Here is a 24,390-nt window from a genome sequence, read left to right as displayed (position 1 = left end):
AGCACAAGCTGCTCTCTTGCTGTTCTCACCGAGCCTCGTAAGCGATAGCTTGTTGAGGACAGGTTATGCTGGGTCCCAGGAGTTCAGAGTGGCCCGGCAGCTCCTGCCCAGCAAGAGCCGCTCCGGTGGATGGGGCAATGGACGACTTTTGAGCACGGGCCCGCAACACCGTGCGGCACTCTTGGTCAGCCGTCCTGCCCGGCGCCCTGCGCGCGCACGATGAGACAGGGGAGAAGGAGGCACGCCGGCGATGCCAAGGCCGGGACCGGGGCCTGGATCCCACCCTGCTGCCATTGCCATGCCCTGTGCTCCAGGCTGCGAGGGTCCTCTAACCCAGAGCATCCCCGGGGTTTGGGGGCAGGAACGCTGTTACGGGTCACCCAGATCTCCTCCCTCTGTGTGTTCGCTTTGCCCGCCGGGTTCGTTCTCCTCGCCGCTCCCTTTTTTGGGGGGGCGTGCAGTCCAGCCTGTGGGGGTGCTGGGTGAAGCCACTGGAGCTGCGTGCTCACCGCAGCGGGGGCCGGGGGAGGAACAGCAAGAGGGGGCTGCCGGACCGCGTCCAGCCTCTGCCTGGCAATTGCCGAACTCCAGGGAGAAATGTCGCCGGGCTGGGGGGTCGTGGCGCTCCCCGCCCCCGCGGGGCACCGGTGGCTCCGGCACAAAGGAGGGCGCCGGGGCCGGGCGGGGGGAGCCGCGGCGGTGCCCGGGGGGACCCCGCTCCCTCCCCTCCCCTCCCCTCCGCCCGCCCCTCCCCGGCCGGCCCCTGTCCCCTCCCTCCGCTCCGCAACCTGGGCGGGGGGCGGAAAGCCGGGGCCGGCGCCCGGGGAGGCAGAGGAGGAGAGGCGGGCGATGGGGAAGGAGCGGCGGCGGCTCTCCTCCGGGCACCGTTAGGGAGAAGCGGGGGGCGGGAGGGGGTGAACAAGCAGAGGAAGGCGGAGGGAGGGCGTCCCCGGCCCCCGCCCCTCTCCGCCGCGCCGAGGAGGGAGGGCGGCCCACGATGCCCGGCCGGCGGGCGCTGCCCGCCCGCCCGCATGGAGACCGCCGCCCGTAGCGGGGCTGCCACGCCGCACCGCGGGGTGAGCCGGGCTGGGCGGGTGCGGGGGGTCCGCTGCGGGGGCTGCCCGTGCGGCCCCGCGGGGTGCGGGGGGCCGGGGTGGGCGGCGAGGGGCGGGTGGGAGCCCGGTGCCGGAGGTGCCTCCGGCCCGGCCGTGCGGCCCCGTGTGCCGGGGGGGCTCGGGGAGGCGGCAGGAGCCCGACACGGCCCCGGGGGCGTCCGGGCTGCGGGAGCCGGGGCGCCGCGGCGGCGTTCCTGCTTCCCGCCGCCGTTCTGCGAGCCGAAGCGGGCTGGGACGCGGGAGCTTGCGGGGTTGTCCTTCAGCATCGCTGGGATGCCCTGGAAGCAGCGCGGGGGCAGCGCCCGGGGTGCCGGCACCAGCCAGGGGCCGTGCGGGGCCGGTGCGGGCTCGCCGGTCGCCGCGTGGCGAGCGGAGGACGCGGGGTGGCCCGCCGGGGCGAGCAGCGCGCTCGGCGGCAGCGCCGCGGCGAGCGCGGTTCACCTGCGGAGGGGCACTCTTCCCACGAGCGGGTGCCGGGCTGGCCCTTGCCCTGGCGTGGGGCTGCGGACGCGCCCCTTCCACGCGGGAGCCTCCCCCTGAAAGGGGGGTCCCTCACCGCCGCCTCTGCTCCCGACCTCGGCGGAGCTGTGCGGGCTGGCAGCCGGCCGCTGTCTGGGCCGGGGTGCCTGGGGGAGCAACCCCCTTCCCCTCGCCCCAGCTCGCTGCCGGGGCAGCCCGTGGTACCGTCCCAGCGTGTCCGTGGTGAAAACGCGTGGGTTGTCTGCGCCCCGAGAGTGGGGACAGGGCGGGGATTCCCGCCAGCAGCCCACGGAGAGGCGGTTGCCAGCGAAGGCGGACACCATGTTCCTGGTCCTCTCTTCCCCGGCTGCGCGCTTCTCTCCCGGCCTCTCGCAGTGCGGCGGAGTTGGGTGGTAGTTGGGGAGCAGACTGCGTGCTGCAGCAGGGCGGGATGGATACACTGCTTGCAGGGAAAAGGTGCTTTGGAGCAGAGATGCAAAAATGTCACGATATGCAATGTACCTGTCGGGTTTGGATGTTTTGAGAGACGTGATGCTGAGTCTTTTTGCATCTCTAGAAAACCTAGGTGGTACTAAAACGAAAAAATGCAGGCATTTTGATCGGCTGTTGTTTAAAGCTTGCAGGTAGTGAGATGACATCTCCTAGCTAACATCTGAGGTTGTATAGTAGTTCTCTTGATCTCTCTGGGTGAGTACTTAAGAAATAAATGGGTAAGAGTAACAGTACTGGTGCTGCATGTGATGTGGTCTTTGTGGGGCCATGAAGACACCTGAGACAGAGCAGGGACTTCAGGTGACATCCTCCCTATTGCAAATGAGATGGGTATGGTGAGGAGATGGTCATGGCTCTGTGCTCAGATTTCCGCCTGTTTGTACTTGGGCACAAGGAAGGACGTTTTTTAAAACCTTTCAGTTTCGTACAGTGGGCTTTTGTGCTTAACTTGGGAAGGAAGGTTTCTGGAGGAGTTACTGCAGAAGGGGTTACCTCTGAGGCAGAGGCTACTCGGTGTGACTGCCCTCAGCCTCTGAATTTCAAGATCCAGTTTAGTTTGAGGACATTGCCATGGACCTCCCTCTTTTTTAAGTCATTTCACTACCCTCAGGTGTGATTTTTGGGGCGCGGTATTTCTAAAAATAAAGATGGGAAGGACCTTAGGGGAAGTCTTTTCTGCATTTGTCCATAGGTAAGTTTGAATGTACTGTACAGGAGGAGAACCTGCTTTAGAGGCTTGACACAGGGGAGGAAAAAGGACAAAATTTACATCAACCAAGGATCTGTCAAGTACTGGGAGCTATGACAACAGCTGCCTACTACCTCCCCTTATTTATTTGTATTCCTTCCTCTCCTTCTCAACTTTCATTGCTAGCTCTCACGTGGCATATTTCAATGTTGGCTTCTGCTTGCTCTGGGTGGAAAAACAGTGACGCTGAAAAACATGCTAAACCCGCATGTATCAACAAGGATGATATTCAGTGCTGTTTCTCCTTTGATGGCAGATGTGAAATTGTTTCAGAATATGTAGACTTACTGGGCAAAACTGTGCTAGTTGTTGATGCTTATTAATCTGTTTCAACACACACAATAAAGACCATGCTTTTTTTTTTTTCCCCAAGAGCTGGTGGGGAACTGTATCCTTAATTCCGCAGCCATGCAGTCACATCTGCTCAGTTACAGAACCTTTTGCTGGGTCTGTAATTGGACACATATTTTGACTGAATTGAGAGAGTTCAGTAGCAGAAGAAGGAGATTTTTGAATTTGCAATTGCATCATAGCTGTCTTTTTTTTTTAATATTGTACCTTAATTTTCTTTGACAGCTTTGATCACACAAAAAACTTTCTATTTTTTTTCTTTGCTCACTCTTCCCTGCCTCTTTGTTCAATGGTAGGAGTCTAGATGCACTTTGTTATTTTGAGGGATTTTTTTAATTGGGAAACATTTCCGTAACTGTTACTTCATCAGATAGTATGTCGAACTGATTAGCCTACTTTCTAGTGCTCTAATTTTTCTTCTTAATAGTTTCTGCAGCCACAAATATCTTGCAGTTCGGTAGATAATATGACAGCATGGAGGAAGCGTGTTTTCCAGTTGTGTTCAGGAGGACCTATTGTGAATATCACTTTGACTGGGATTTTATCGTGGAATTATCACTTATCATGGAACTAGGCCCTCAAGATATGCAAACTTCTCTCATGGAAAACAGCTACATATCATCAATGCTTAAAAGAAGTATTTTTTTAGTCCACTAATGCTGGCCTACTTATACTGGTTGAAGTTATGGCAAAAGACTAACTTTTTAAGTTAGCAACCCTTCAAGAGTAAGATCTGTCTCCAAGATTATTTTTCCCTGTCCTTGTTTGCTGAAAATAAAGGTAGAACAAAGACAAATTCTGTAGTGCTGATGCCAGAAGCCTTTGTGAGCCTCTCTCTCTCTCCTCTCTACTGGTTTATGGCAAGCGAATCTGTGATACATGGTGAGTTCTCCACTAGTTTTCACACAGGGGTGCTGAAATCAGCTGTGCCACCTTGTTCTGAGAGACTGAAATCAGAGTGGTTATTTCTTAGGAAGTGAGAGCACCCCTGCTTATGACAGCTTAAGTCTCGAAGCCTTCACTTGGTTTTTAGTCCATTCTTTCCCAGGTGAGATTCCTATGTGAATTAAACAGGTTCAGTTTTGTTCTGTCAGCTTGGTTGGCAGCCAGGAGGTTAGTTCTCCAAAACTTGCTGCATAGTGTCTGCTGTGACTCTGACTGGGGGTCTGCGATGCTCTGTGCTTTGAATTTCCCAACTCTGGAGGAAATCCATGCTCTTCAGATAGCCTGGCTTGATGGTACATTGAATTCTGCAGACTTAGCCCTGTACTCTTCACAGGCCATGTTTTCTTTCTTTTTGGATTTTTCCTTCTCTTTTTTTTTTTTTTTTGTCTGATCACAGACAGAAAAGACTGGGTGCAAACATCGATCTGCAAACACAGTTGTTCTCTGAAGAACACCCAAAGATGTTGGAATTTTTAGTAGGTAGATGTTTGGATGGCGCATAAATACAAAACTAACGACCAACATGTTTATTGCTACTGGTGTGTGAAATTGGTGCTGCAGCTTGCTCACATATCCTTTCTTACCTATTTAGGCGTTGTTTGCTGGGTTTGCATATCCAGGGTGAAACTTGCTTTTCAATGGTGCTTTTCAGAAATGCTTGCTTGGCAGCAGCTGAGAGAGCAGTTGTGAGTGGCATTGTTGTTCACGGTGCATGTCCTGACTCTGAAAATCTCATGCTTTTGTTAAAATCATGCTACCATCAATGTCTATTGAATGGCATGAACAAAGGTTGAAAAAGGGACGCTACAGAATCAGTGCCTACTCTGAGTAATCATTAGCTGGGTTGTTAGTTATGGAGTCAACATTCACCCATTTTGGAAAACCTGCTTTGTTGGTACCCTGTACCCTGTGCACTGTCAAAACAGCGCTGAACAGCCTGTCTGTGTTGTCAACAGCCATACCTCCTTACAGTCAGTAACTGCCTGAATCACCTGTAACAATGATGGGGGCAATTCCATGCATTTGCAGGGAATGGAGGGTAGCGTCATTCATATGGTAATCTCTGTTGTGTTACCTTTTTTCTAATAAGCAAGTGGATCACAGTCTGTCCCTCTGCTTGAAATACAAGATAACTTTCCTTACCCAAGTGGGTTTCTGTGTTTTATTTCAAAAGGGTTGAACTTTGCTAGCGCGGGGTGCAGGACATCCTATGACAGCATCTGGTGTGTCTTGTGCAGCTGCCATCCTTTCTGGTTATAGTGAAAATCATACAGGAGTGATTGAGGACGTAATTAGTCGGAAAGGGGTGGCCACGGGCAGGGGAGTGGGGACAGAATAGGCTTATATGTACAAGACAGTGTTTTGATCTGTTTTTCTGAAAGATTCATGCTGCGTTATTCTCATATCTTAACCAGAACGAGAATTAGCTTCAAGGCAAATCCACGTGTGCAAATGTGCTAATCATTGATTTACCATGTCCTCTAGGGATCTGAGGACCAGCATAAATGTAAAGGCATGCCGTTCGTTGCCAACTAACAGAATTGTATCCGCCAGATAGAGGTTTAAAGTTACCCATGGGCTTGGACATCTTTTGCATTTGGAGTAAGGTTTCTGCTTTTCTTGTTTTAAAGGTGTCACTTTTATTCATGACAATACAGGGTGGTTACGTTGCCACACACCCTCTACTCCTTTAAGCCATTTGTTTAAATAGCCCTGAAAACGCACCCCTCCTTTGATTTTTATTTTCTCCGTGTTGTGCTCTAGCAAGTGGAGGGCTGATTCTTTGCTCAGGAAAGTTATCCTATGGAGGAGCAACATTAATGGCTCTTATTATTGATGACAAAGAGGGTTTGCAGAATTCATGGCAAATGTCTATGAGACACTGACTCTTTTAATGGCTCTAAGTCCACTATTACAATCTCAGAAGGCGGAACTGATTTTAAAATTGAAGTTGAACTCTGCACAATTGCAAAACTGAGCCTCATTCCTAATCCTCTCTGAGGACAAATGCTGTACAAGTCTCAAGAAACATGTCTGAATCTCATGCCTGGCATCCCTGGTATAGTCTCATCTGAGTGGACCTGAATGCCTGCTTGGAGTTTGTCAAAGCTAATGGGTTTCTAGAGAAGCTGAGGGTTGGACCCTCTTAGAAGAGCTGCCCTGTTCAGTAACTCAAATGGGAGCATGAGATTTCAGCGTGAATCCTCATAGATGTTTCTTGTGCTGCTTTTTACTGCTTTGCTGAGGCACCAGTGAATTCAGAATCCTGCTTCACCATCAATCAGTTTAAATCAATCAAAAGGAGAGGAGGAAGAGAAATAAAATCCAGCTTTGATGGAAACACACACACTGCAGAAGGCAGTTGTATCACATTTATATTCTGCGGTGTGCTTCTGTCACATACGCTTGTAAAATACTCACTGACAACAAAATGAAGTACGTTTAATTTCCACATACGCAATAATTTATTGTATTTGCTGAGTAATTACCGGTAAGCTCTTCTACAATAATGTATTTTTCTACTTATTCCAGCCCTTCTTCCACTCCTTGTGCATGGAGGGGGGTGTTTAATAACACATGAACTGAAGAGAAACTCAGCTTGTATTAGCTATTTGTTTTTAAATTGACTGAGATATTTAGCAAGAAACTTGAAAAATTTAATTTCGTAAAACACAGCTGGGATTTTTGGAGCATCCCATGAGAACCATTTATGGGAGAAAGGAAAAGTATTGGAAGAATGAGGAGTCATTGTAAAAATGTGTCTTTTCTTCCCTAAAACACCTAAATCATGGTCCTTTGTTCTCGAAGCTTGCTTGTAATACCAATGAAACACGCTCAGTAACCTGTCAGAATAACACAGTTCTGATGGCAATGCCATATTTGGATAAATGAAGCCAGAAGAACTGTTTACACAGTCTCATGCAGGAATCTTGACCTCTCACAGAGCAAACCTGCTGTACAAACTCACACTCTCCTGTGCTAAAACTCTTTCCTACCTCTCAGAGTGGCTTTGGCCCTGCTCGTGAAACGCTCGTGAAAGCAAGCAGGCCTGAGGACAGCAGGGCAGGACAGCCTACAAAATGCGGGGCTGTGGGATGATGGCCCCAGTAGACTGCAAAGTGCTGCAAAATGCCATTTGTTTCTTTGTAAGGATCATGCCCGCTGGCTGCTCTGAGAATGACTGTGCTCCTGATGAAGAGGTACCCTGGGGAGGTGTCTTACCAGTCACTGTGCTGGGAACGCTGTCAACAGAGGAGGGAAAATACACGTGTGTTGAACAGCAGTGTTTGCATGTCTTTTTGGTGTGACTTAGAGGTATCTCAGGTAGCTCAAAACCTTTGCTAGATTGCAGAACCATTGGTTGTAATTTACCAAGCTGAAAGTGGACAGATTTTAAAGAACTGGGTGTGAAAAACTAATTGACAGTGGATCATCTTTGCAACTGGGGTATTCAGGGATTTCAGGTGCTGGTATAAAGGGGTCCACCTTAAGAAATATGTGGTGATAGTTGGTATGTTTGTTAAGAGCAGGACCAGGTTAGTCAGAAGACACCAGTCTCCAGCGTTATGCTTCTAACACTAGGCTGAGTCAAGGGAATTTCAGGTCTCCCCAGTGCAAATATAAGCCACAAACTGAGGAAGGTTTCACATCCTTGCATCACTCAGACAAATTAGTCTCGGTTATCTTGAGAATGCAGTGAATGTTATTTGGAAAGACCTGAGAGGATGCAACACAATTTGTCAGTCATGAAAGCCATTAGGAGCAGGTAATGTCTTTCAGCAAATAAAATACCAGAAAAATAAAATACCATTCAAGAAATACCAAGCTTCCTGAGGCTTTCACTGAGACCCTACTGTATGCTGGCCGCGCAGGGCTATGCAGACACAGTATGCAGACATGTAGTGGTCTCCGGGCTGCATGGTTGCAGGTTGGTTTTCTGTGTGGGTGAGCATCAGACAGAGGGCAGCCCTTTGTAGCAGCCTGTGGCAGTGGGAAAACTAGACGTGGGTTTTGGGTTGTAGCAACCACATTGCTACTGTGAGGCTGCCAAAAACACAAGAGAAAAATCATTGGTACATAATCATTGCGGGCACCGCTACAGCAGTGAATGGAGAGAGTTCATTGTTTATGTGGGGTTGTCACATATAGTACATCTGCTTCTGCTCTCATGCATGCCCCTTGTGCATGAAACTGGTGACCCAAGTATCTGAGAAACAACTTGGAAATTTTCAGATATCTTGGGTTAGGTAAGGACAGGGGCAACTGAAAGGAAAGAAAACGAGAGGTTTGGTGATATTCAACTTGAGCTTTATACAGAAGCTGTAATGGCAATGCAGAGATAGCATAAGGCCACATTAATCTGTCCTGCCACCCATCCTAGAGGAGATGTAATACACATAAGCAAAACAGCACCTGGCCCACCCACAGGCTGTCACTGAGTTCAGCTCACTTAGGGTATATTGGAGCTGGACTGTGTACGAATTGCATCAGCTGACAGATTATGCAAGGCAGTTGCAGAATATAACTAATTCACAGGTGTTCAGCAAGAAAAGCAGTGTCTGTGCTACAAGGAATGATCTTTAAAGAGAAGCTGTTCAAGGACTATATGCCAATCATTCATTTGTATGAAAGTGGAGGAAATTTTGACTAGAAATGGCTGGTCTATGACTTTGTTTTTCTTATGCAGGCAGTTTCCATAGCAAAATAAAATTCTGGAACATAGTGATTTCTGCCAAAAATTACTCAGTTCTGAAATGTTTTGGCCCAAAACATTGAGCAGAAATATTATGCATACAAAACTTTTTTTTTTCCCTAGGGCTGTTTTTTTGGAGGGTTTGTTTTATGTTTACTTAAAATTGCAAACATAAAATGATCCACCATTTTGAGTTGCATTAGGATTTTTTGTTTTCTTTGTTTATTTCCTGTTGAGAGTGTGAGGGTTTATCTGGTTTTCTGTGTTGTGTTAGTGTCTTGATTTTGGCACAGAAGATTCTACTTTTTACGTTGCTATCTAAAGTAAGAGAAGGAATGTGGAGCTTGAAGTAACAAAAAGAGATTAAGGATCCAGTGAAGGTCCCCTATGTCTACTAATTCTGTTTGTGTAGATACCTGTGTTCATTAATTGGATTCTTGTAGAGATTTTCTTGAGTTTGTGGTTCTGTGATGGAAATAAGAGGTAAAGTAGGAGAGCTGGCAACTGGGAAGGAAATTGTTTTGGGCTGACCAAAGCCGTAAGCTGTTTTTCTTACTAACAGGAAGAAAACGGGGTGTCATTTCAGATAGAATGAAATATTTTGTTTGCTTTGTACCACTGTTTTATCTCTTTATGGTTTGCACCTTCTTTCTGTAAAAAACTTTATTTACCCAGAGTTCAATTTTGAAACTACCTGCTGGAGCTGTCGACCAAAAGCATTTCCCCAAGCCCCTCCACGGCTCTTTCCTTTGGATTCACCAGTTCCCTTAAGAGAAGGGAAGGCACGCAGCTGGTGTTCAACAGAATAGCAGTGGTGTGAATTGGATTTAGTGTTGCCTGTGATTCCCCAGGAAGTGACTGCATTTGTCCCTACAGAAAAGGGACCACCAAAGACAGATTTTCCTGCCACTCTGTAGCAGCTCTTGAAATAAAAGATTGAGATGCTTTTTTTTTTTTTTAAATCTGTAGCAATCTTGTTGCCTAAGCGTGACATCAGACCTCATTTCTGATCACCACAAGAGTCCTGAATAAGCTATTTGCATGAAGAAACATTAATGTCAGGCTAAACAAAGAGTAACAGAAACAGGTCTTGGCTAGAATGGCAAAAAATGAGTAAATATCATTGACCTTGTTGTCATCCTGCTGGCTTTGTTCTCTAAATAGGAATATATAGGTCAAGGAAATGGTAAATAAACTTGCTGACATTTTTTCAATACTGATAGCTCTGCATTTCCTGGCATGATAGTCTGTATTTTCCAGTACACAATGATCTGCAATTAATCTGCAGTTATTTATCCAATCAAATGCTCATGTCTTTGGAATCAACACCACTAGAGTACTCAAAGGAAAAATAAAGCTCTTGCGAGATCAGCTAATCCATTTTGAGAAGGAGCTCATCTTGTAATGTCTTTCAGCCCAGCAGACCTATAAACATTCTTTCAGTGCTCAAAAAAAGTTTAATTATTATCACATAATTGATGTTGTTTGAAAATAACTAATATTGATAGTACTAATTAATAGTTTACATAAACCATATTCTGTCTCAGGTTAGACAGCGTTAACTTAGGGATGGATGTTAGTACCATTCCTGGTGATCTGGAGTTAGGACAAAAGTTGGAATATGTTGTTCCTTTAGCACAAGACTTCGAAATTTATATTACTCATCCATGTCCAGGATACCATCAATGTGTAGATCATCGTTACTCTTAACTTACACTGTTGAACTGGGCTGTGGGAGATAGATACTTGCTTTGAAAATGATTGTGTTGCTTGTTGCCACACTCCCGGCAGTAGCTGAAGATGTTAGTCTGCGATGTCAGTGCCCTCTTAGGACAGGACTTTCTCTTTGGTCTCTGGTTGATGCAGCGTTGCAAAGAGAGATTGACAGCCAAAGGGGAGAATATGCTGCTTTCCTTAGGAGAATATGGCAGTGATGATGATACACACCCAGTGACTGAAGCTTTCCACTGTGGAATTCAGTTCAGCATTATGAGGAAGGAAATGTCTGACCAAATTTGCAATTTGGTCTTTTTAAAGTATTTTAAGAAGTTATTTTTCGGTACTAGAAATAGGTACTTGACTAGTGTTTTAGGACAGACTGGTTTTTTTCTGTAAGTCTTCATTTGCGTACCAGAACTCACCTTGGCTAACATACAACCCTGTCTTCCTCAGCCATTTCTTCTTGGGAAACTAACATCTTCATAACACTTTCTTAAATTATTAATGTGGCCATCCTTTTATAATGGTAAGGCTTCATTTATCTTAAGAAGAATTCCTCCCCTGGCTTCATTTATACAGTAGAGACAGTTTCTGCTGCTGTCAGAGACTTGGTCTGATGGATGTACCTCACAGTCCTTAAAGATGACTTAATCTGGTCCGAAGCTATTCATGGGGTTCTTGGCTGAATAACTCAGTGAAATGGCTTCACAGATCTAAAATGCATGCACCAGAGAGCAGATGTTTGGTTGCATTACTCCTTTTATGGGGCAGGAAAATATGCTTGTAAGTGTGAGCAACGTGAGTTCCAAAGACAGGAGGACTTAAAAAATGGTAACTCTCGAAAGAACAGAATGATTTGTTGAGTAGAGGCTACTTTTCATTATTCTTTTGATACATATTTGTCTGGCACCTAAATTCGTGCTGAGATCATGCTGATTCCTGATTCCAAGATGTTTGCCCTGGTATAGAGGGCTAGCAAAACAGCTGTTCAGCTTTAAATTCCATTACACAGGTCTCATACTAAATTTTACCATGGAGTGCATGGAGACCATACTTGCTATTTGCAATGATGTGATGTGGAATGATTTTAAAAAATCTTACTGTATTGTGGAACAATAGAAAGCAATCCTTTTAAAACTGCCATTCCTCCTCATTATTCAAGGTAGGGATAGATAGCCTCAGCAAAATAGTGAGTATTACTGCTTGTAGAATTTCACTTAGCTCAGTGATCTTCAGCAGAAGCCACTCAATGCAGGTAACAAAAAAAAAAAAAAAAAAGGAAAAAGGGAAAAGTATTTATCTCTATTATAAAGCATTCAACAAGAGGAATAGAAAGGCAGGAATAAAATCTACACTGTTTTGCGACGAGAGGTGAATGAGTCAGGCAGTAAATGGTATGTTAATCAGAACAGAGAGAGCACAGTGAGCATTTCAAGTAAAGCTCATATCAAACCACAGGACAGAAAAGCACATTTTGAGATTTTTGCATTCTGCGCCTCAGTGAAGAGGTAGCGTCAATACCTAAATGGGTTTTGATTGGCATTGAGTGGCTCCGTGGGCAGAGAGAAAGAGAGACAATAGGAGGTCAGGATACCTGAGTCCTCCTAGACCTCAGGGCAGTGCATTTTCTTTATGTGGTGGTTTGTCCCTTGTCACCTCCTCCATCCTCCTGTAACAGAAAAAGCCATTTTTCTTGTCTGTCCATGCCCTTTGCCCTGAAGCCAGCTGTGTGAGGTGTCCATCTCAGGACTCAAACTAGTCATGTTCATCTCCTTCATCCTCCTCAACAACATTTCATGTACCTTAACTGCAAGCTTTTTCTGCTTTATATGACTACTTTGGTGTGACTCTGTGAGTCACGCAGGTCTTGTGGGGTTTGTTTACTCCTATATATTCAGCGGCAAAGCCTTCAACAGCCTGGCTAGCAAGAGTCAGGTCCTTTTCAGGTTTGTTCCCAGCTTGGCTACTGGAGGAGTCTAGTGTTCTCTGACCTTGCTTGGGTGTCCAGCCTCAGCCTTCCTTAATATACTGGTCTTCTCAATCCTTACTTACTTTTGCGTCTTACAGTTTTGATTTCATCTACCTATGATGATGACAGAAGGAGGAAACTGAAACTTCCTCAGTAACCGCATTATGTCAGGAAAGTAAACTGAGATTACTTACAAGTATTAGTTAAGGCATTCTTGGTAGTAATTGCAGTTTTGAGTTTGTTTTAAGCCTTAACAGCCTCAGTGAGAGACTCAAAGTTTTGGTCAAATCATCAGTGATTCAGGATTGGTACTTTTAAAAATGATTTGCTTTTAAGCCTTCAAACAATTCTTCTGCTGGAAGGTTTTGCTGATGAGTTGTGGAGCACAGGAGGTAATGGAAATATTTCGGTTCAGGTGAGTGACAAATGGGAATTAGAAACTAATTTTCAGAACTTCTCTCTCCCTCTGCATTAGTGTAGCAGAAGCAGTTCATGCCCTGTTTTATCAGTTTGCTGTAAACAGTAGCTGAACAGTCGAGCACTGACAGCTTGCAAACAAATGCTGAGGTGCTGGAAGGGTGTAGCTGTTATCCTGAAAGTCATGCAAAACTTCACATTTAATGTATGCACAGTGTATCCATGTATGACAAATAAGACTACAGATATAGCTGGACTTTCAGTGGGAGAGCAGAGGGTAAGTGATGCGATGTAAAGTGGACATGGAGAAGGAAGGGAATGAAATGGTGTAAATGGCAGTGGTTCTGTGAGCATCAGTTGTTGCTGATAAGTGTTACAGGAATAAGAGTTGGTCTCTGTTGCTGTCCTGTTTTCTTTATACCTTCCAGGCTGAGCAGAAGATGGGGTCCCCTGACTTGGCCCTGGGGTTTGTACTCATGCATATGTTAACACAGAATGTCGTATCTCTAAACCAGTCCTATACTGCAGAGCTGTTATATCAGGATTAAGGCCATGCAGCTTCTTACTAGTGTGTCTACAGCACTTTTAGCTCTCCTCTGCTTCTGTACTTGGAACATGCTTTTGGTTTGATCTCCTGTGCAAACAGGCAGGGAGTTTCATTCACTGGTCTTTTAAACACTGTAATGTATGTCCTGTGTCAGGAACATCCTCTAAGAAGGTATCTAAGCTTTGTAAGTATCTTCCAGAGAAGCATATGTTTCTTTCCCCTCTTTTTCTGTCTATGTGTTCATGGCACTGATCTGTTGACAATAGCCTGGTTTGTTGCAGCCAGTGGAGGTATACAAGATGGCATGTCTCACATGAAAGGTGAAATATAACCCTGTGCAAGTAGCCTAAGTTTTATATACTACACAGCATTAGATGGATTGTGTGGGGGTGAAATTAAGCCAAATAGAAATGTAATTGAGTTTTTCTCTCATTTCTGGTATGCTCAGGTTAAGCAATGACTAATGCAGGTACTCAAACTCTTTCTAATGGCTATATTACTTTAAAATTGTTCATTTTTTAGAAATCTTCATTCTGCTAATGAAGTCTCAACTCCCATCTTGGCCATTGTTACAGTCCTGAAAATGAAATAGAAACAAAAAATAAATTGCAAACTGAAATCTGTGGGTATCCACATTTCAAGTTAAATGCTAGATCTTTTGGTGTCAACTCATTCAGATTTTGGAGAAGCTATGCTGCAAGAGATTTCTCAGACCACCTTTCCCCTTACTGTTGCGGTGTTTTTCATAGAATTTGATAGATCTTTGATTCTCTTGAACTTAATGGCAAAGCTTCTACTGATTCAGTGGGATCAAGGTTTGACCCAGTATTTGCAAGTGCTGTAATCCCCTCCAGAACTTAAGTTTTATCTTGCTTAAGATAAAAATGGGTAATGCCTAAAATAAATAATTAAATAAATGGACTATCTCGCCTTGATTTCAAATGTTTTCCAGCGGACAGTTTCACAGTACAGTTCTTGCGTTTGTTTATAAGCACTTATGCTGTGCATGCTGACATGCAATGAACACCAATTTATTAAGGCATTTCTCTTCCAGCCAAATGTGTGTTTGGCTGTTTTGAGTCAGCCCTCAGTATATGCTCGTCTTTTTTTTCTGTCACCTTCCACTCTGCTTTGCTAGCCTTGTCTCCCAGTCTCACAACCTAATGGAAAGACAATCAAATCAAATTAGCTTCTCTGACACAAAACAAGACCTGGAGCTTGCTCAAATGTGTAGTCTTACATTGAAGAGCTGCTAACACCGAGAGACTTCTTCAGGAAGTTTCACTTCTTGGTGATGTGGCCAGAAAGCAAATGCTGGGGATATAAATAGCTTGACAGGAGTAGAAAGGATAGGTACTCTGATGCATTTAGGTCATGAGTCTTTACCTGTCTGTCCAGAGACTAGGAAGAAGCTGTAGGTAGGTTTATTATCCTGCAGCCTGCTACCGCCTGCTGAGCACCTAGAGGCTGCCGTTGTCAGGTGGGATATTGAGTGTGATACGTGACTGCTCTGATGCTTTTATACCAGTCCCAATATCTGTGGTTGGAAGCACAGCTTATCTGCTGCTGACTGGATACAGATCAGGTGTCCAAGCTACTCACATTTCCAGTAACTACCTGCCTAATAAGCATCATCCTGAAGAGGGTACCTGGGAAGATCAATCATAATGTAGTCTTCCCGAGCTTGAAGAAGCCAGGGCCTTGAGGTGGGTTGCTACAAGTGATATGTTTTGGCTAGATGCGGATGTAAAGGGTAAGACTGGATAAAAGAGTTAAAATGCTCTCAACAAAAGCAGTGGACATGTAACTGAGAGAGATTTCGCTGAGGAATGGTGTTTTTAGCATGCCTTTGACCATAGGACAGGCTTCTGTAACCCTCAAAAGTTCACATAATATAAAGAAAATTAGCCTAGAAATGAAAAGGACTTAATTAAAACGTTAGTCTCACTTCACTACCCACTTATTACTGTCATAGCATAGCTGAGTTTGTTAATGAGATATGCTAATTATAGATGTTTTCTTTCTCAAAACTGTAGGGGAAAAAAAAGATTTTAAGGTCATTTGCTTTGTCTTTTTTTTTTTTTTTTTAAGAAGCTATACTCCTTTTTAGAAAGGTTTTAAAAAATAGATTTTGACAAAAGGACGATTACCATGGCCAAAATAAAAAAAAAAAAAAAAGAGCCAACTTTAGTATTCTTTTAGTGCATGTATTTTTAAACCAAATTGAACTGAAATTAGTTCCTTTCTGTGCATGAGGGAAAGGAAGAAATGGTAAGAATTTGAAATTTAAAAAAAAATTGGTATTATGTGAAATTTGGTCATGTACCGTACAGTTTTCTCTGATGGATTTTCTCTAACACAAGGGTGTGTTCCTAAGTAGCAGACTTCCTTTTTTATCATAAGGCTGTTACATTAGTGGACATGATTGTAATACCTCTCTTCACATGAACACATACTTCACGTAGAAGTATTAACCAGTGTCAGTTAAATTGCTTCTCCTCTCAAAGGCCTGTCATCTTTGGATAAAAGGTGGGAGAATATCTTGACACTCAAGTTTTTTTATCATCTCTGCTGTTCCTTGTGAGGATGTTTTCCTTTTTTGTCTGAAAGCCTGCTCTTTGACCTTTCTCCGGCAGCCCCACAAGGGCTAGCTCTGTGAATGTTGTTTTTTGCTGCCAATCAAGATCTACGTTCTACAACCACAACTGCACGCAAGCCTGGCTGGACACGCAGGGCCATGCTCTGCTGACACTTGCATCTGTGTAATATATGTGAAGGCTTGTAAAGAAGAGCAGAACTTAACCCTTTGCATTCTCTAATGGATTTCACTTGCCTGTGCCATGGGATTCATTTTGTATCTGTTACAACCTCACCCTGAACCCTCTCGCTGATCTTACCTTCTACCCGCTTACTTTGACTCTGGAAAGGTATCAAAGCTGACCTCTTCTGTCGTTGCTTCGCAGTATAAATTATTTGCATTCTCCCATCTTTTAGAGTGATAGCAAAGCTAACGTCTACAACATATCCCACTTATGCTGTGAAACATTTCTCTTTTCCCCACCGTCACAGTGCGGGGGTCTATAGTAGTCAGGTGAAGCAAAGTCTGGGTGCTCTTTGCTTCCCTAAACCCAAAAGAGGGAAAGTGGCACCAGTGATGACTGTTTTGGTGATGTACAGCTATCTCTCTGTAAAGAGTAGCAGTGCTTCTTCACCCTTTTTGTCACCCCCAAAAATATTTCACAGGAAATATTCCTACAGCCAGCCAGAAGCTTAGAGGTAAGATTATTGGTTTTAGAAATGCAGTTTTTCAGAGTTCAAGTTTCTCAGTTACAGTTTCTATTAATTTCGGTATGCTTGGGTGAGCTCAGCATGCAGCAAAGAGAAGGATTAATATATAGGGGTGGTTTTTACTGTCGTCCCCTCCTTCTCCTTGGTATTATTGTGCTCTGTACCTCTGTGACCACTGTCCAGACAAAGCCTCCTGAGAGGCAAAGACTTCTGTTTCAGCCCAGCTTCCAGCACCTAGCTCAGGTAGAAGTAGCCGCTTACCGTAGTAGCAGAAGCCTCAAAATGAGAGTATTCACCCTGCTGCTTGGGTGCGTTTAGTATTGTCCCAGGAGGTACCTCAAACCTGATTCAGGTACATGTGTGAGGGCTGAAGTTGCTGGAGCAGTTGATGTGGAGACAGCCTGCGGTACCTCCATCTGGTTGTTCTGTGCAAAGCCATGCGATGCTACACAAAGTCACGCAAGCTTGGGAACTGCGGCCACTGTAGTTACATTTCCCTGGACAGGCGATAACATTAGTGAAAAGCTGATGGTTGAACTCTACCAGTGACCTTTTTTGTGGCACCACCGTTGGGTTGCGTATCCACATAGGATGGTGGTGGGAGCCTTCGTCTGGGAGGTCGGAGAGCTGAGCTGAAATTTCACCTGCCTGACACTGCCTTGAATACGGGCCATCTCAAGCAAAGGCAGCATGCAGTGTGTGATTTGAGGTAGAAACAGAGCAGCCATATCTCCAAAACCCTTTCTCAGCTCCCCTTGCAGCTTCAGTGTGCTGTGAGCATGCCCCTGGGTCTCCGGCCCTGCTCATCAGGCAGGAGAACAGCTAGTTTGAGGACACTGCTCAAAGCAGCCCCAGCCCTAGAGCTGCTCTAAATGCATCTGCCTGGGAAATGGAGGTGTTTGTAGGAATGGGAGCCCACCAGGCTGCATCATAGCTAAGCACAAGTTTTGAAATGTCAAAGTCAAGGATTAGACCCCAGAGACTTGCAGAGAGGATGTTCACCCAAGAGCATGGTGAATGCAGGAGCCAGTCACCTAGAGGTGAATTTTGTCATGTGCTCTATCATGATTTAAGCAGTCAGCAACAGGGTACAGCAGCCCTTGAAGGTCATCTGAATGCCATTTCTGGCCAACTTTCTTGTTTGACAGTGATGGCACCACTGGATGTTAGAGACCAACATTGGCCTTACAATTCAGCACACCTTGGATTGTATCAGACCCTTGAGGTCTAATCCATTATGCTTGCTTAACTTTAAAATAAATGTTTCTTCCTTTTTGGCAAGCTTCATGACTGGCATTGCTTTGCAAGCTGGTAAGCAGAAAAGCAGGTGGTTTGCTGCATCCATCATGAAAACCATTGAAAGATGTAGCTAATTTTGTTCCTTGGCAAGGACCTGAAATTTTTCACTTAATTGATAAAGGCCCAAATCTTAGTCAGGAACAAAGCCCTGGCTTCATTGAAGCTCTGCCAGTTTAACCAGTAGAGAGTACAGCCCTGAGGATCCAAGAGCTGTACCTGGGCTTAACAGGTTTGTGAAGAAGAAGAAAGTTAGTGTGGTAATATTTTGGTGAGTGGGAATGAGACAGTTTGCAGGGAAGGCTTATGGCATAGCGTAAGTTACTTACTATCCACTTTCTCATCAGTCTCCAAGGAATAACTGCTTGATTTAATCAGTTCTTTAAATATCTTATTTTTTGCATGAGGTTGTTCATTTGGCTAATTATTTTGGAAGTTTCTGTGTTGTCTGAGCAAGACAGAGATATGCAGTGTGGCACTCACTTATAAGTATATAAATAATAATAAAATCCTGTATCAGAACATAACCTAACTTTTAAGTGTTGTTTAGAAGTGTGCTTGTCAGAAATTCACAGTGTCTTTCTAAAAGCTGCTGCTCCATGTTCAGCCATGTTCTATAGCACACAGGGTTAAAGGAGTGATTTAAACCAAAAGTGTTGTTTGTTGCTGACTGAGTGGCGTGTTTGTAGAGCCAGTTGGCAAGAGGTGAAAGAAAATCTCATATTTCAGTGTGAAATACAAGCATTAATATCAGATGAAGCCTTCTGCTGTATAAGAAGATAAGGTAGGAAAACCAAATGGAGAGGAAAGCAAGGATTTGATCCAGTTAGATTTAAGGTGATTGAGATTAGACCACTGACTCACACAGGGTACTGGGTGATAAGATGCCATCTGGGGCCCGATATTTGACGCGCTGGTTCGTTCACTCAGGTGGATGCCTGAGAGTGGTGGTACACACTTGCGCTGTTCTCAGTTTCAATACAAATTCCATTTCTGAGATTCAGTATCTTGGTCTCTGTCCTGTTGTCTTCTTTATTCTTCTAACCATCCACCAGACTCATTAGATCCACTGAACTGCCTTATTCTCTGGTCCAGCTGTTTTATAGTCTCCATTCCAGAGCTCTGCTGCTGAAATTTGTTTTACATTGGCTGGATTGGGGTTGCTTCCTGTTCCCAGCAGGGTTGAACTTCATCTCCATTATGTATTCTGCATTATGCTTATGATGAAATATATTACATTTTTATGAGTCCATAACATGTCATGTTAATCTCTTGACACCTAACACAGGTGAACTCCCATTGGCTTCCATGCATATGCTCTGAGTCTTGACTGCATGGATTTATCACAACCACACATAAAAATATACATAAACGATAGGGTGCTTTTTTACCTGCTGTTATTCCTTTAACTTCTTGTATTTTTTTCTATCTATCTAAAACCTTATTTAAGGAACTCGCTAAGACTATATTCTTAGTTGCAGAGAAACTGAGACATGTAAAAAGAGAAGGCTACAAGCTCTGGTGACTTGCATAGTGTAGAGGTAGCCTAGGCTGTGTTTCCTGTTCCAGTTGTGTCCAGATAGACCTGTGATACTGTACAGAGACCAGTTAAGCAGAAAACCGCTCCTTGTAGTGCCCTTCCGTTCCCTCATTCATACTTGGCTTGGTTGAATAGAAAGGAGATCTCAGGGAATGGTAATCTGTATCTGTCTGGGGGAAGGAAGAATAGATGTGGTGATCAAAATAATGCCCTACAACTTCAGAAGCACAGGCTCAGCTACTAACTCTGCCTCTGAGCTTGCTAAGTTGTGAGTGTCCTAGTCCTTTGACGGCAGTTGAGAGCTATCTTCATAGGTTTTGGCCTGTGAAAAAAGGAGTTGCTACCACTGTCTTAGCTTGCAAGCAAGAATGAGGACACACGGAAGGGAGAAAGTCTTCATACTCTATGGACAGTAAGGAAGATGCTGTTACTGATTTTATCTGGGTAGACTTGTTAGCTGCAAGATTTTGCACTGGGAACTTAAGGATTTAGAACAGACTCCTTTTTTTCTCGTCTGGATTTTCTTTGGCTTTCTGTTTCACATTCTCTAGGGTTTCTGTTACTGAGCATTGTCCCTGCAACTGTGAGTTAGAGAACTTGCTTAATTTCACCTTCCTAATAGTAACACATGAATCCAACAGCTGCAGCTTTAAAAAGAAGCCAGACTGTTAAGTAGTGTAGGGTATGTGAAATTGCAAGGTAGTTGCAACACAGGTGGCAGAAGGTGAGGTTAAAAGTGTCATCGGCCCAGAGTGCCAGTGAGGGATGCACGCACAGACTGAAAGCATGTATTGAAAGTTGGATTTTCTCCTGCCAGATCATTTTCTTCTATCCTAGCAAATAGATGTCCATCCCCCACACAAGATGCAGATAAAAGCTAACAGCTTCTGCTGGCTGATCTCTTGAAGACTTTGCTTTTCTTGGTGCTCTGTCTTATTTTTCCTTGTTGTCCCTCAGCTTCTTGCTTCCAGAAACCACATATGCAAAACTCACTTGCTCTGCTGTTAAATTGAGAATGCTACGTGCAAGTTGTTTTTAATGAACATTGATGAGTATTCTAGGCTATTCAAAAGTACGAAGTCAGCCTTTCTGATGTAAAAACTACTTTTTGTGTAATGGTTTTTTGGAAGATAAATGTTTTGCTTTCTTTAGAAAGCATTCTGTTGTTTAAAAACTGACCATCTGAAAAACAATTTCCATCTGGAGCTCCGTTTTCTTTGGTGGTCCAAGGTTCTTAGCCAGACTACATCCGTGTAATGCAGTAAGGCATCCAGGAAAGGGTACCACACTGCCTTGGAATGGCACACATACAGTACTTCTTTATAACATTCTTTAACCTCCAACCATTTCAGCCCAAGGACTTCCCAAGTTGGATGCGATTTCTGTGTACAGAGGAGAAAAGCAAGCATATTTTAACTAGGCTTTAATTCACTAGAGAGAGCGCCACATGAGCAGGGAGAGACAGGGAAATAGCTGAAGCAAATTTATCTTCGAATTGGAGGTGACATCCATGAAAAATGTTTTGTGCTTTTTTTGCCCGGCCAAGCTTTGCCTACCAATGTCTTCACAGCATTAATCACAACTAAAAGGTTCTGTGGGAAACCTTTTGCTCTATGTTAAGAAATACTAATAAGGATATGGACTTAATGTTTTGTCCTTTTTCAGAGGGTTTGCTTGCTGCAGACAGGGAAGGAAGGCTGTCAACAGAGGGTTTTAACCCTGGAAAGGAAGCAAGCACCTCCTGCTCACAAGATGTTTATGTTATCTTGCTGTTAAGGAGCCATAAGCATGAGATTGGCAGCCACTAACATTTCCAGTGGCAGAAGAGGCAGACAGCTTGTAAATGGCCTGACATGCAGGCAAAGGACCTGTCTGTGCTCTTAGCCAGGATCTAGGTTAAGAAGAGCAACCTTGCGTGCAAATTCAGGGATGAGCGAGAAGCGTGGTTTCGTGTGGCAGTTGTGTGGTGGCACAGCAGGACTAGCAGTAATTGGACGTCTTCAGTCGTGTGTCAGAGGGCATGCTGTTTCCTCCCTCCTGGGCAGGGAAGGAAGGAGGACAGGACAGCCCTGTCCAGGGAGGGCAGGGAGACCAAAATGTCCATTATAGGGTTGTGAAGCTGCCTACCTCAGTGAACTCTTCTTAGGTGCAGTGATCCCTAAGGCTCTGGAGAAACAAGTTTAGTGTGTTTGCACATATGAAAGTGGTTTGGTTTTCTGGTGTTTTGTGTGCTTATACCTCGAGCTTGAGTACAATGGAGATCTAACTGCTGTCCTCACCTTGCTCTTCATATCACAAAAGGCGTGTCCTTACATTCCACAACTGGGAGTATGTAATCACCTCTGATGTGACCGCCTCATAAACAAATCCCAAATGATTTGGGGCCAGCCTGATTTACAGCCAAAGACCAAATCCCTAGAATGGAGCACCGGTTATTCTGTTTTTATTTCCAACCAGTTTCTGGTTTACGTTTGCAATAGTAACAGGGTGACAAAAAAGTTTTCTTGTCTCTTATTCAAACATCAGTATGTCTGAAAGACTCTGTAAATCAGGTGTATTTAAAGCCAGGCCTTTCAGATTAAACGATGAGAGCTGAAATGTATTTAGAAACTCCTGTTTGTTGCAGACTCACAGCCATGTGAGTGTGCAAAAGCCTGCCTGTAGTCTTGGAGGCATTATTTCATCTGAACAGTGACAAAGAGTGCTTTGGGGTATGTGTTGCTACTCACAGCACCGTCACTTGAGCATGCGCATGAAGCTTTGTGGGCAAGGTTTTCTGAGGCATCCAGCCTTGGCCTAACCTTCCTTGCATAGCAACTGACGGTACAATTTGTACGGATGCCAGTGAATGAAGAGTTTAAGCCCAGTGCTGTAGAAAATCCTATACAGAGAAGTATTGTCACAATAGGGAAGCATTGTCACTGTAAGATTAGACTGTCTGATTCTTAACCATTTGTAAGGGAAGACTGAACCAAGTACTCCGACATCATAGCAATGAGTGGAGAGAGAGAGATCTGAAGTCCCTGCACGGTAAATGCAATAGCCAGCACAGTGTTGTCAAAAGAAAGACCTCTGACAAAAGGTATTCACTGTCAAGTAATAGCATAAAATATTGTGGTGTTTGGAGTATGGCATATTGAGATGCTAATGATATACTAAGTTTAACAAACTGCTTGAACACATCCTAACTTTAAACTTTGCGACAGTGTCACTAGACTTAAATGGTCACATCAAAACAATGTTTGTTTCTTGAATTATGACCTCTGTAAGTGGCAGAGCTAGCAAAACCAAGGACAGTGCTATCACCTTCTGTTAGTTTTAACTGCCTTTTCTTTGAGATTTAACAATGAGAGACATTTTATTTATATTAATCATCTCTAGCTGTGGCTGCAAATTGGATTTGGTTTGAATGAAGAGTTCTTCAGGTCAACCCAAACTCACTAGTGCTGCAGTCTTACTCTTACTATTGGGATCAGTCCAGGCGCTCTATGCACTTGTATTGCAGATCATCTTGACTTTAATACCACACAAGAGTGTTCTGTGAATAAAGCCACAGTGTTAATCCACTCCTTTGCTTTTCAAGTAAGTGCTTGTTAGGAGGTAAGAAGGCAGCCTGTTGCAATGTGAATCCTGAATAGGAGACCCCGATTCCCATCAAGTCAATGAATGAGGTCAAAAGCAAATCTTCCAGGCTCCTCTGCAGTCCTCATTAGGGCAGCACAGGCATCTCAAGCCTCCATGGGTACAGGTCAGGCAGAGCAGCTGCCTCAGTGGCTGCAGCCTTTATTTTGGCCAGTTCTACCTTCTCCTGCAAATCTGCAGCTCCTGTTTACCTGCCTGCTCACACCGGCATTGTTTGTCAAATCCAACAGCAGTGCAGTGACCCAAGGAAATGCCTCTTCTTTAACTACAGACACATAACTTTGTAGTTGTCTTTTTTTCCTCTTGCGTTGAATATGACAGAAACTCAGTGTGTTATGTCTTCAGCATCAACGGAAAGAAAATTATCGCTATATCTCTGTGCCTTGAAGACACATCACCCATTTCTCCTTATTCAAGGGTAGTGTGATTTCTTCCATCTCGCTGAGCTGAAAAAGAGCAAGGAGGTTGTCAGCCTGTCCCATCTCCAGCTTTGGGAAAGACTTCCTGGCACCAGTGGATGGAGAATGGGAGAGGGGTGAGAGGGCTGGGGCGGGTGCTGGGGCGGCAGTGGGGCGGGCTGCCTGCCCTCCTCTCCCCACAAGCCCTGGCAGGGAGGACGAGCATGAATCAACGCCCTCAAAATCTAAGGCCTGAGAGTGAGTAGGTCAGGAACTGCTGATTCCTCCATTCCTACTGGGATCTGACCTGAGAGCAAATAGCTGTGTGGTTTAGCTGACAAAAATACGCTAACATCCCTTGCAAACAAGTCTTGCAACAGACAACTTGATTTTTTTCCTTCCCTTCTCCCCCTCAATCACATCCTTTGTAATACCTAAGTAAATCTGTGTCAGTCTCAGCTCAGTTTCAGGATCTCTGCTGAAGGGAGATCAGGGTCAATGTCTCTGCTGGGGGATGCCCAGGGCTCGTCATGGCCGGTTCCAGACGGCTCCAGGCAGCTTCAGGCCCAGCAGTGGGTCCTTGGAGCCCTCTGGAGCCATCTGGAACTGGCCATGACCAGCCCAGCCTCTCAGTCACAGGTGCGGCTGCCAAAACGTATGGAAGAAAAGGCAAAAATGCTGAAGGAGCAGAGGAATGAGATACGAAGGAGTGAGGGACAGGAGGGGAAAGAGCAAGGTAGAGCAGGCGGC

General features: G+C 44.8%; 1 protein-coding gene across 1 annotated transcript in view; it reads left to right on the top strand.

Moving 5' to 3' along the window:
- Positions 1 to 1,032: 1,032 nt before the first annotated feature.
- Positions 1,033 to 24,390, top strand: part of PLPPR1 (phospholipid phosphatase related 1) — a 138,596-nt gene continuing 115,238 nt past the window's right edge. Inside the window, exon 1 of the mRNA XM_050913040.1 lies at positions 1,033 to 1,076. The gene's annotated coding sequence lies outside the window, so the exon portion shown is untranslated. The remainder of the gene's footprint in view (positions 1,077 to 24,390) is intronic.

The sequence above is a fragment of the Gymnogyps californianus genome, chromosome Z (assembly GCF_018139145.2).
Source record: "Gymnogyps californianus isolate 813 chromosome Z, ASM1813914v2, whole genome shotgun sequence".
Taxonomy (NCBI): domain Eukaryota; kingdom Metazoa; phylum Chordata; class Aves; order Accipitriformes; family Cathartidae; genus Gymnogyps; species Gymnogyps californianus.
The sequence above is the reverse complement of the archived record's forward strand: the minus strand, read 5'-3'. Positions and strand labels throughout refer to the sequence as shown.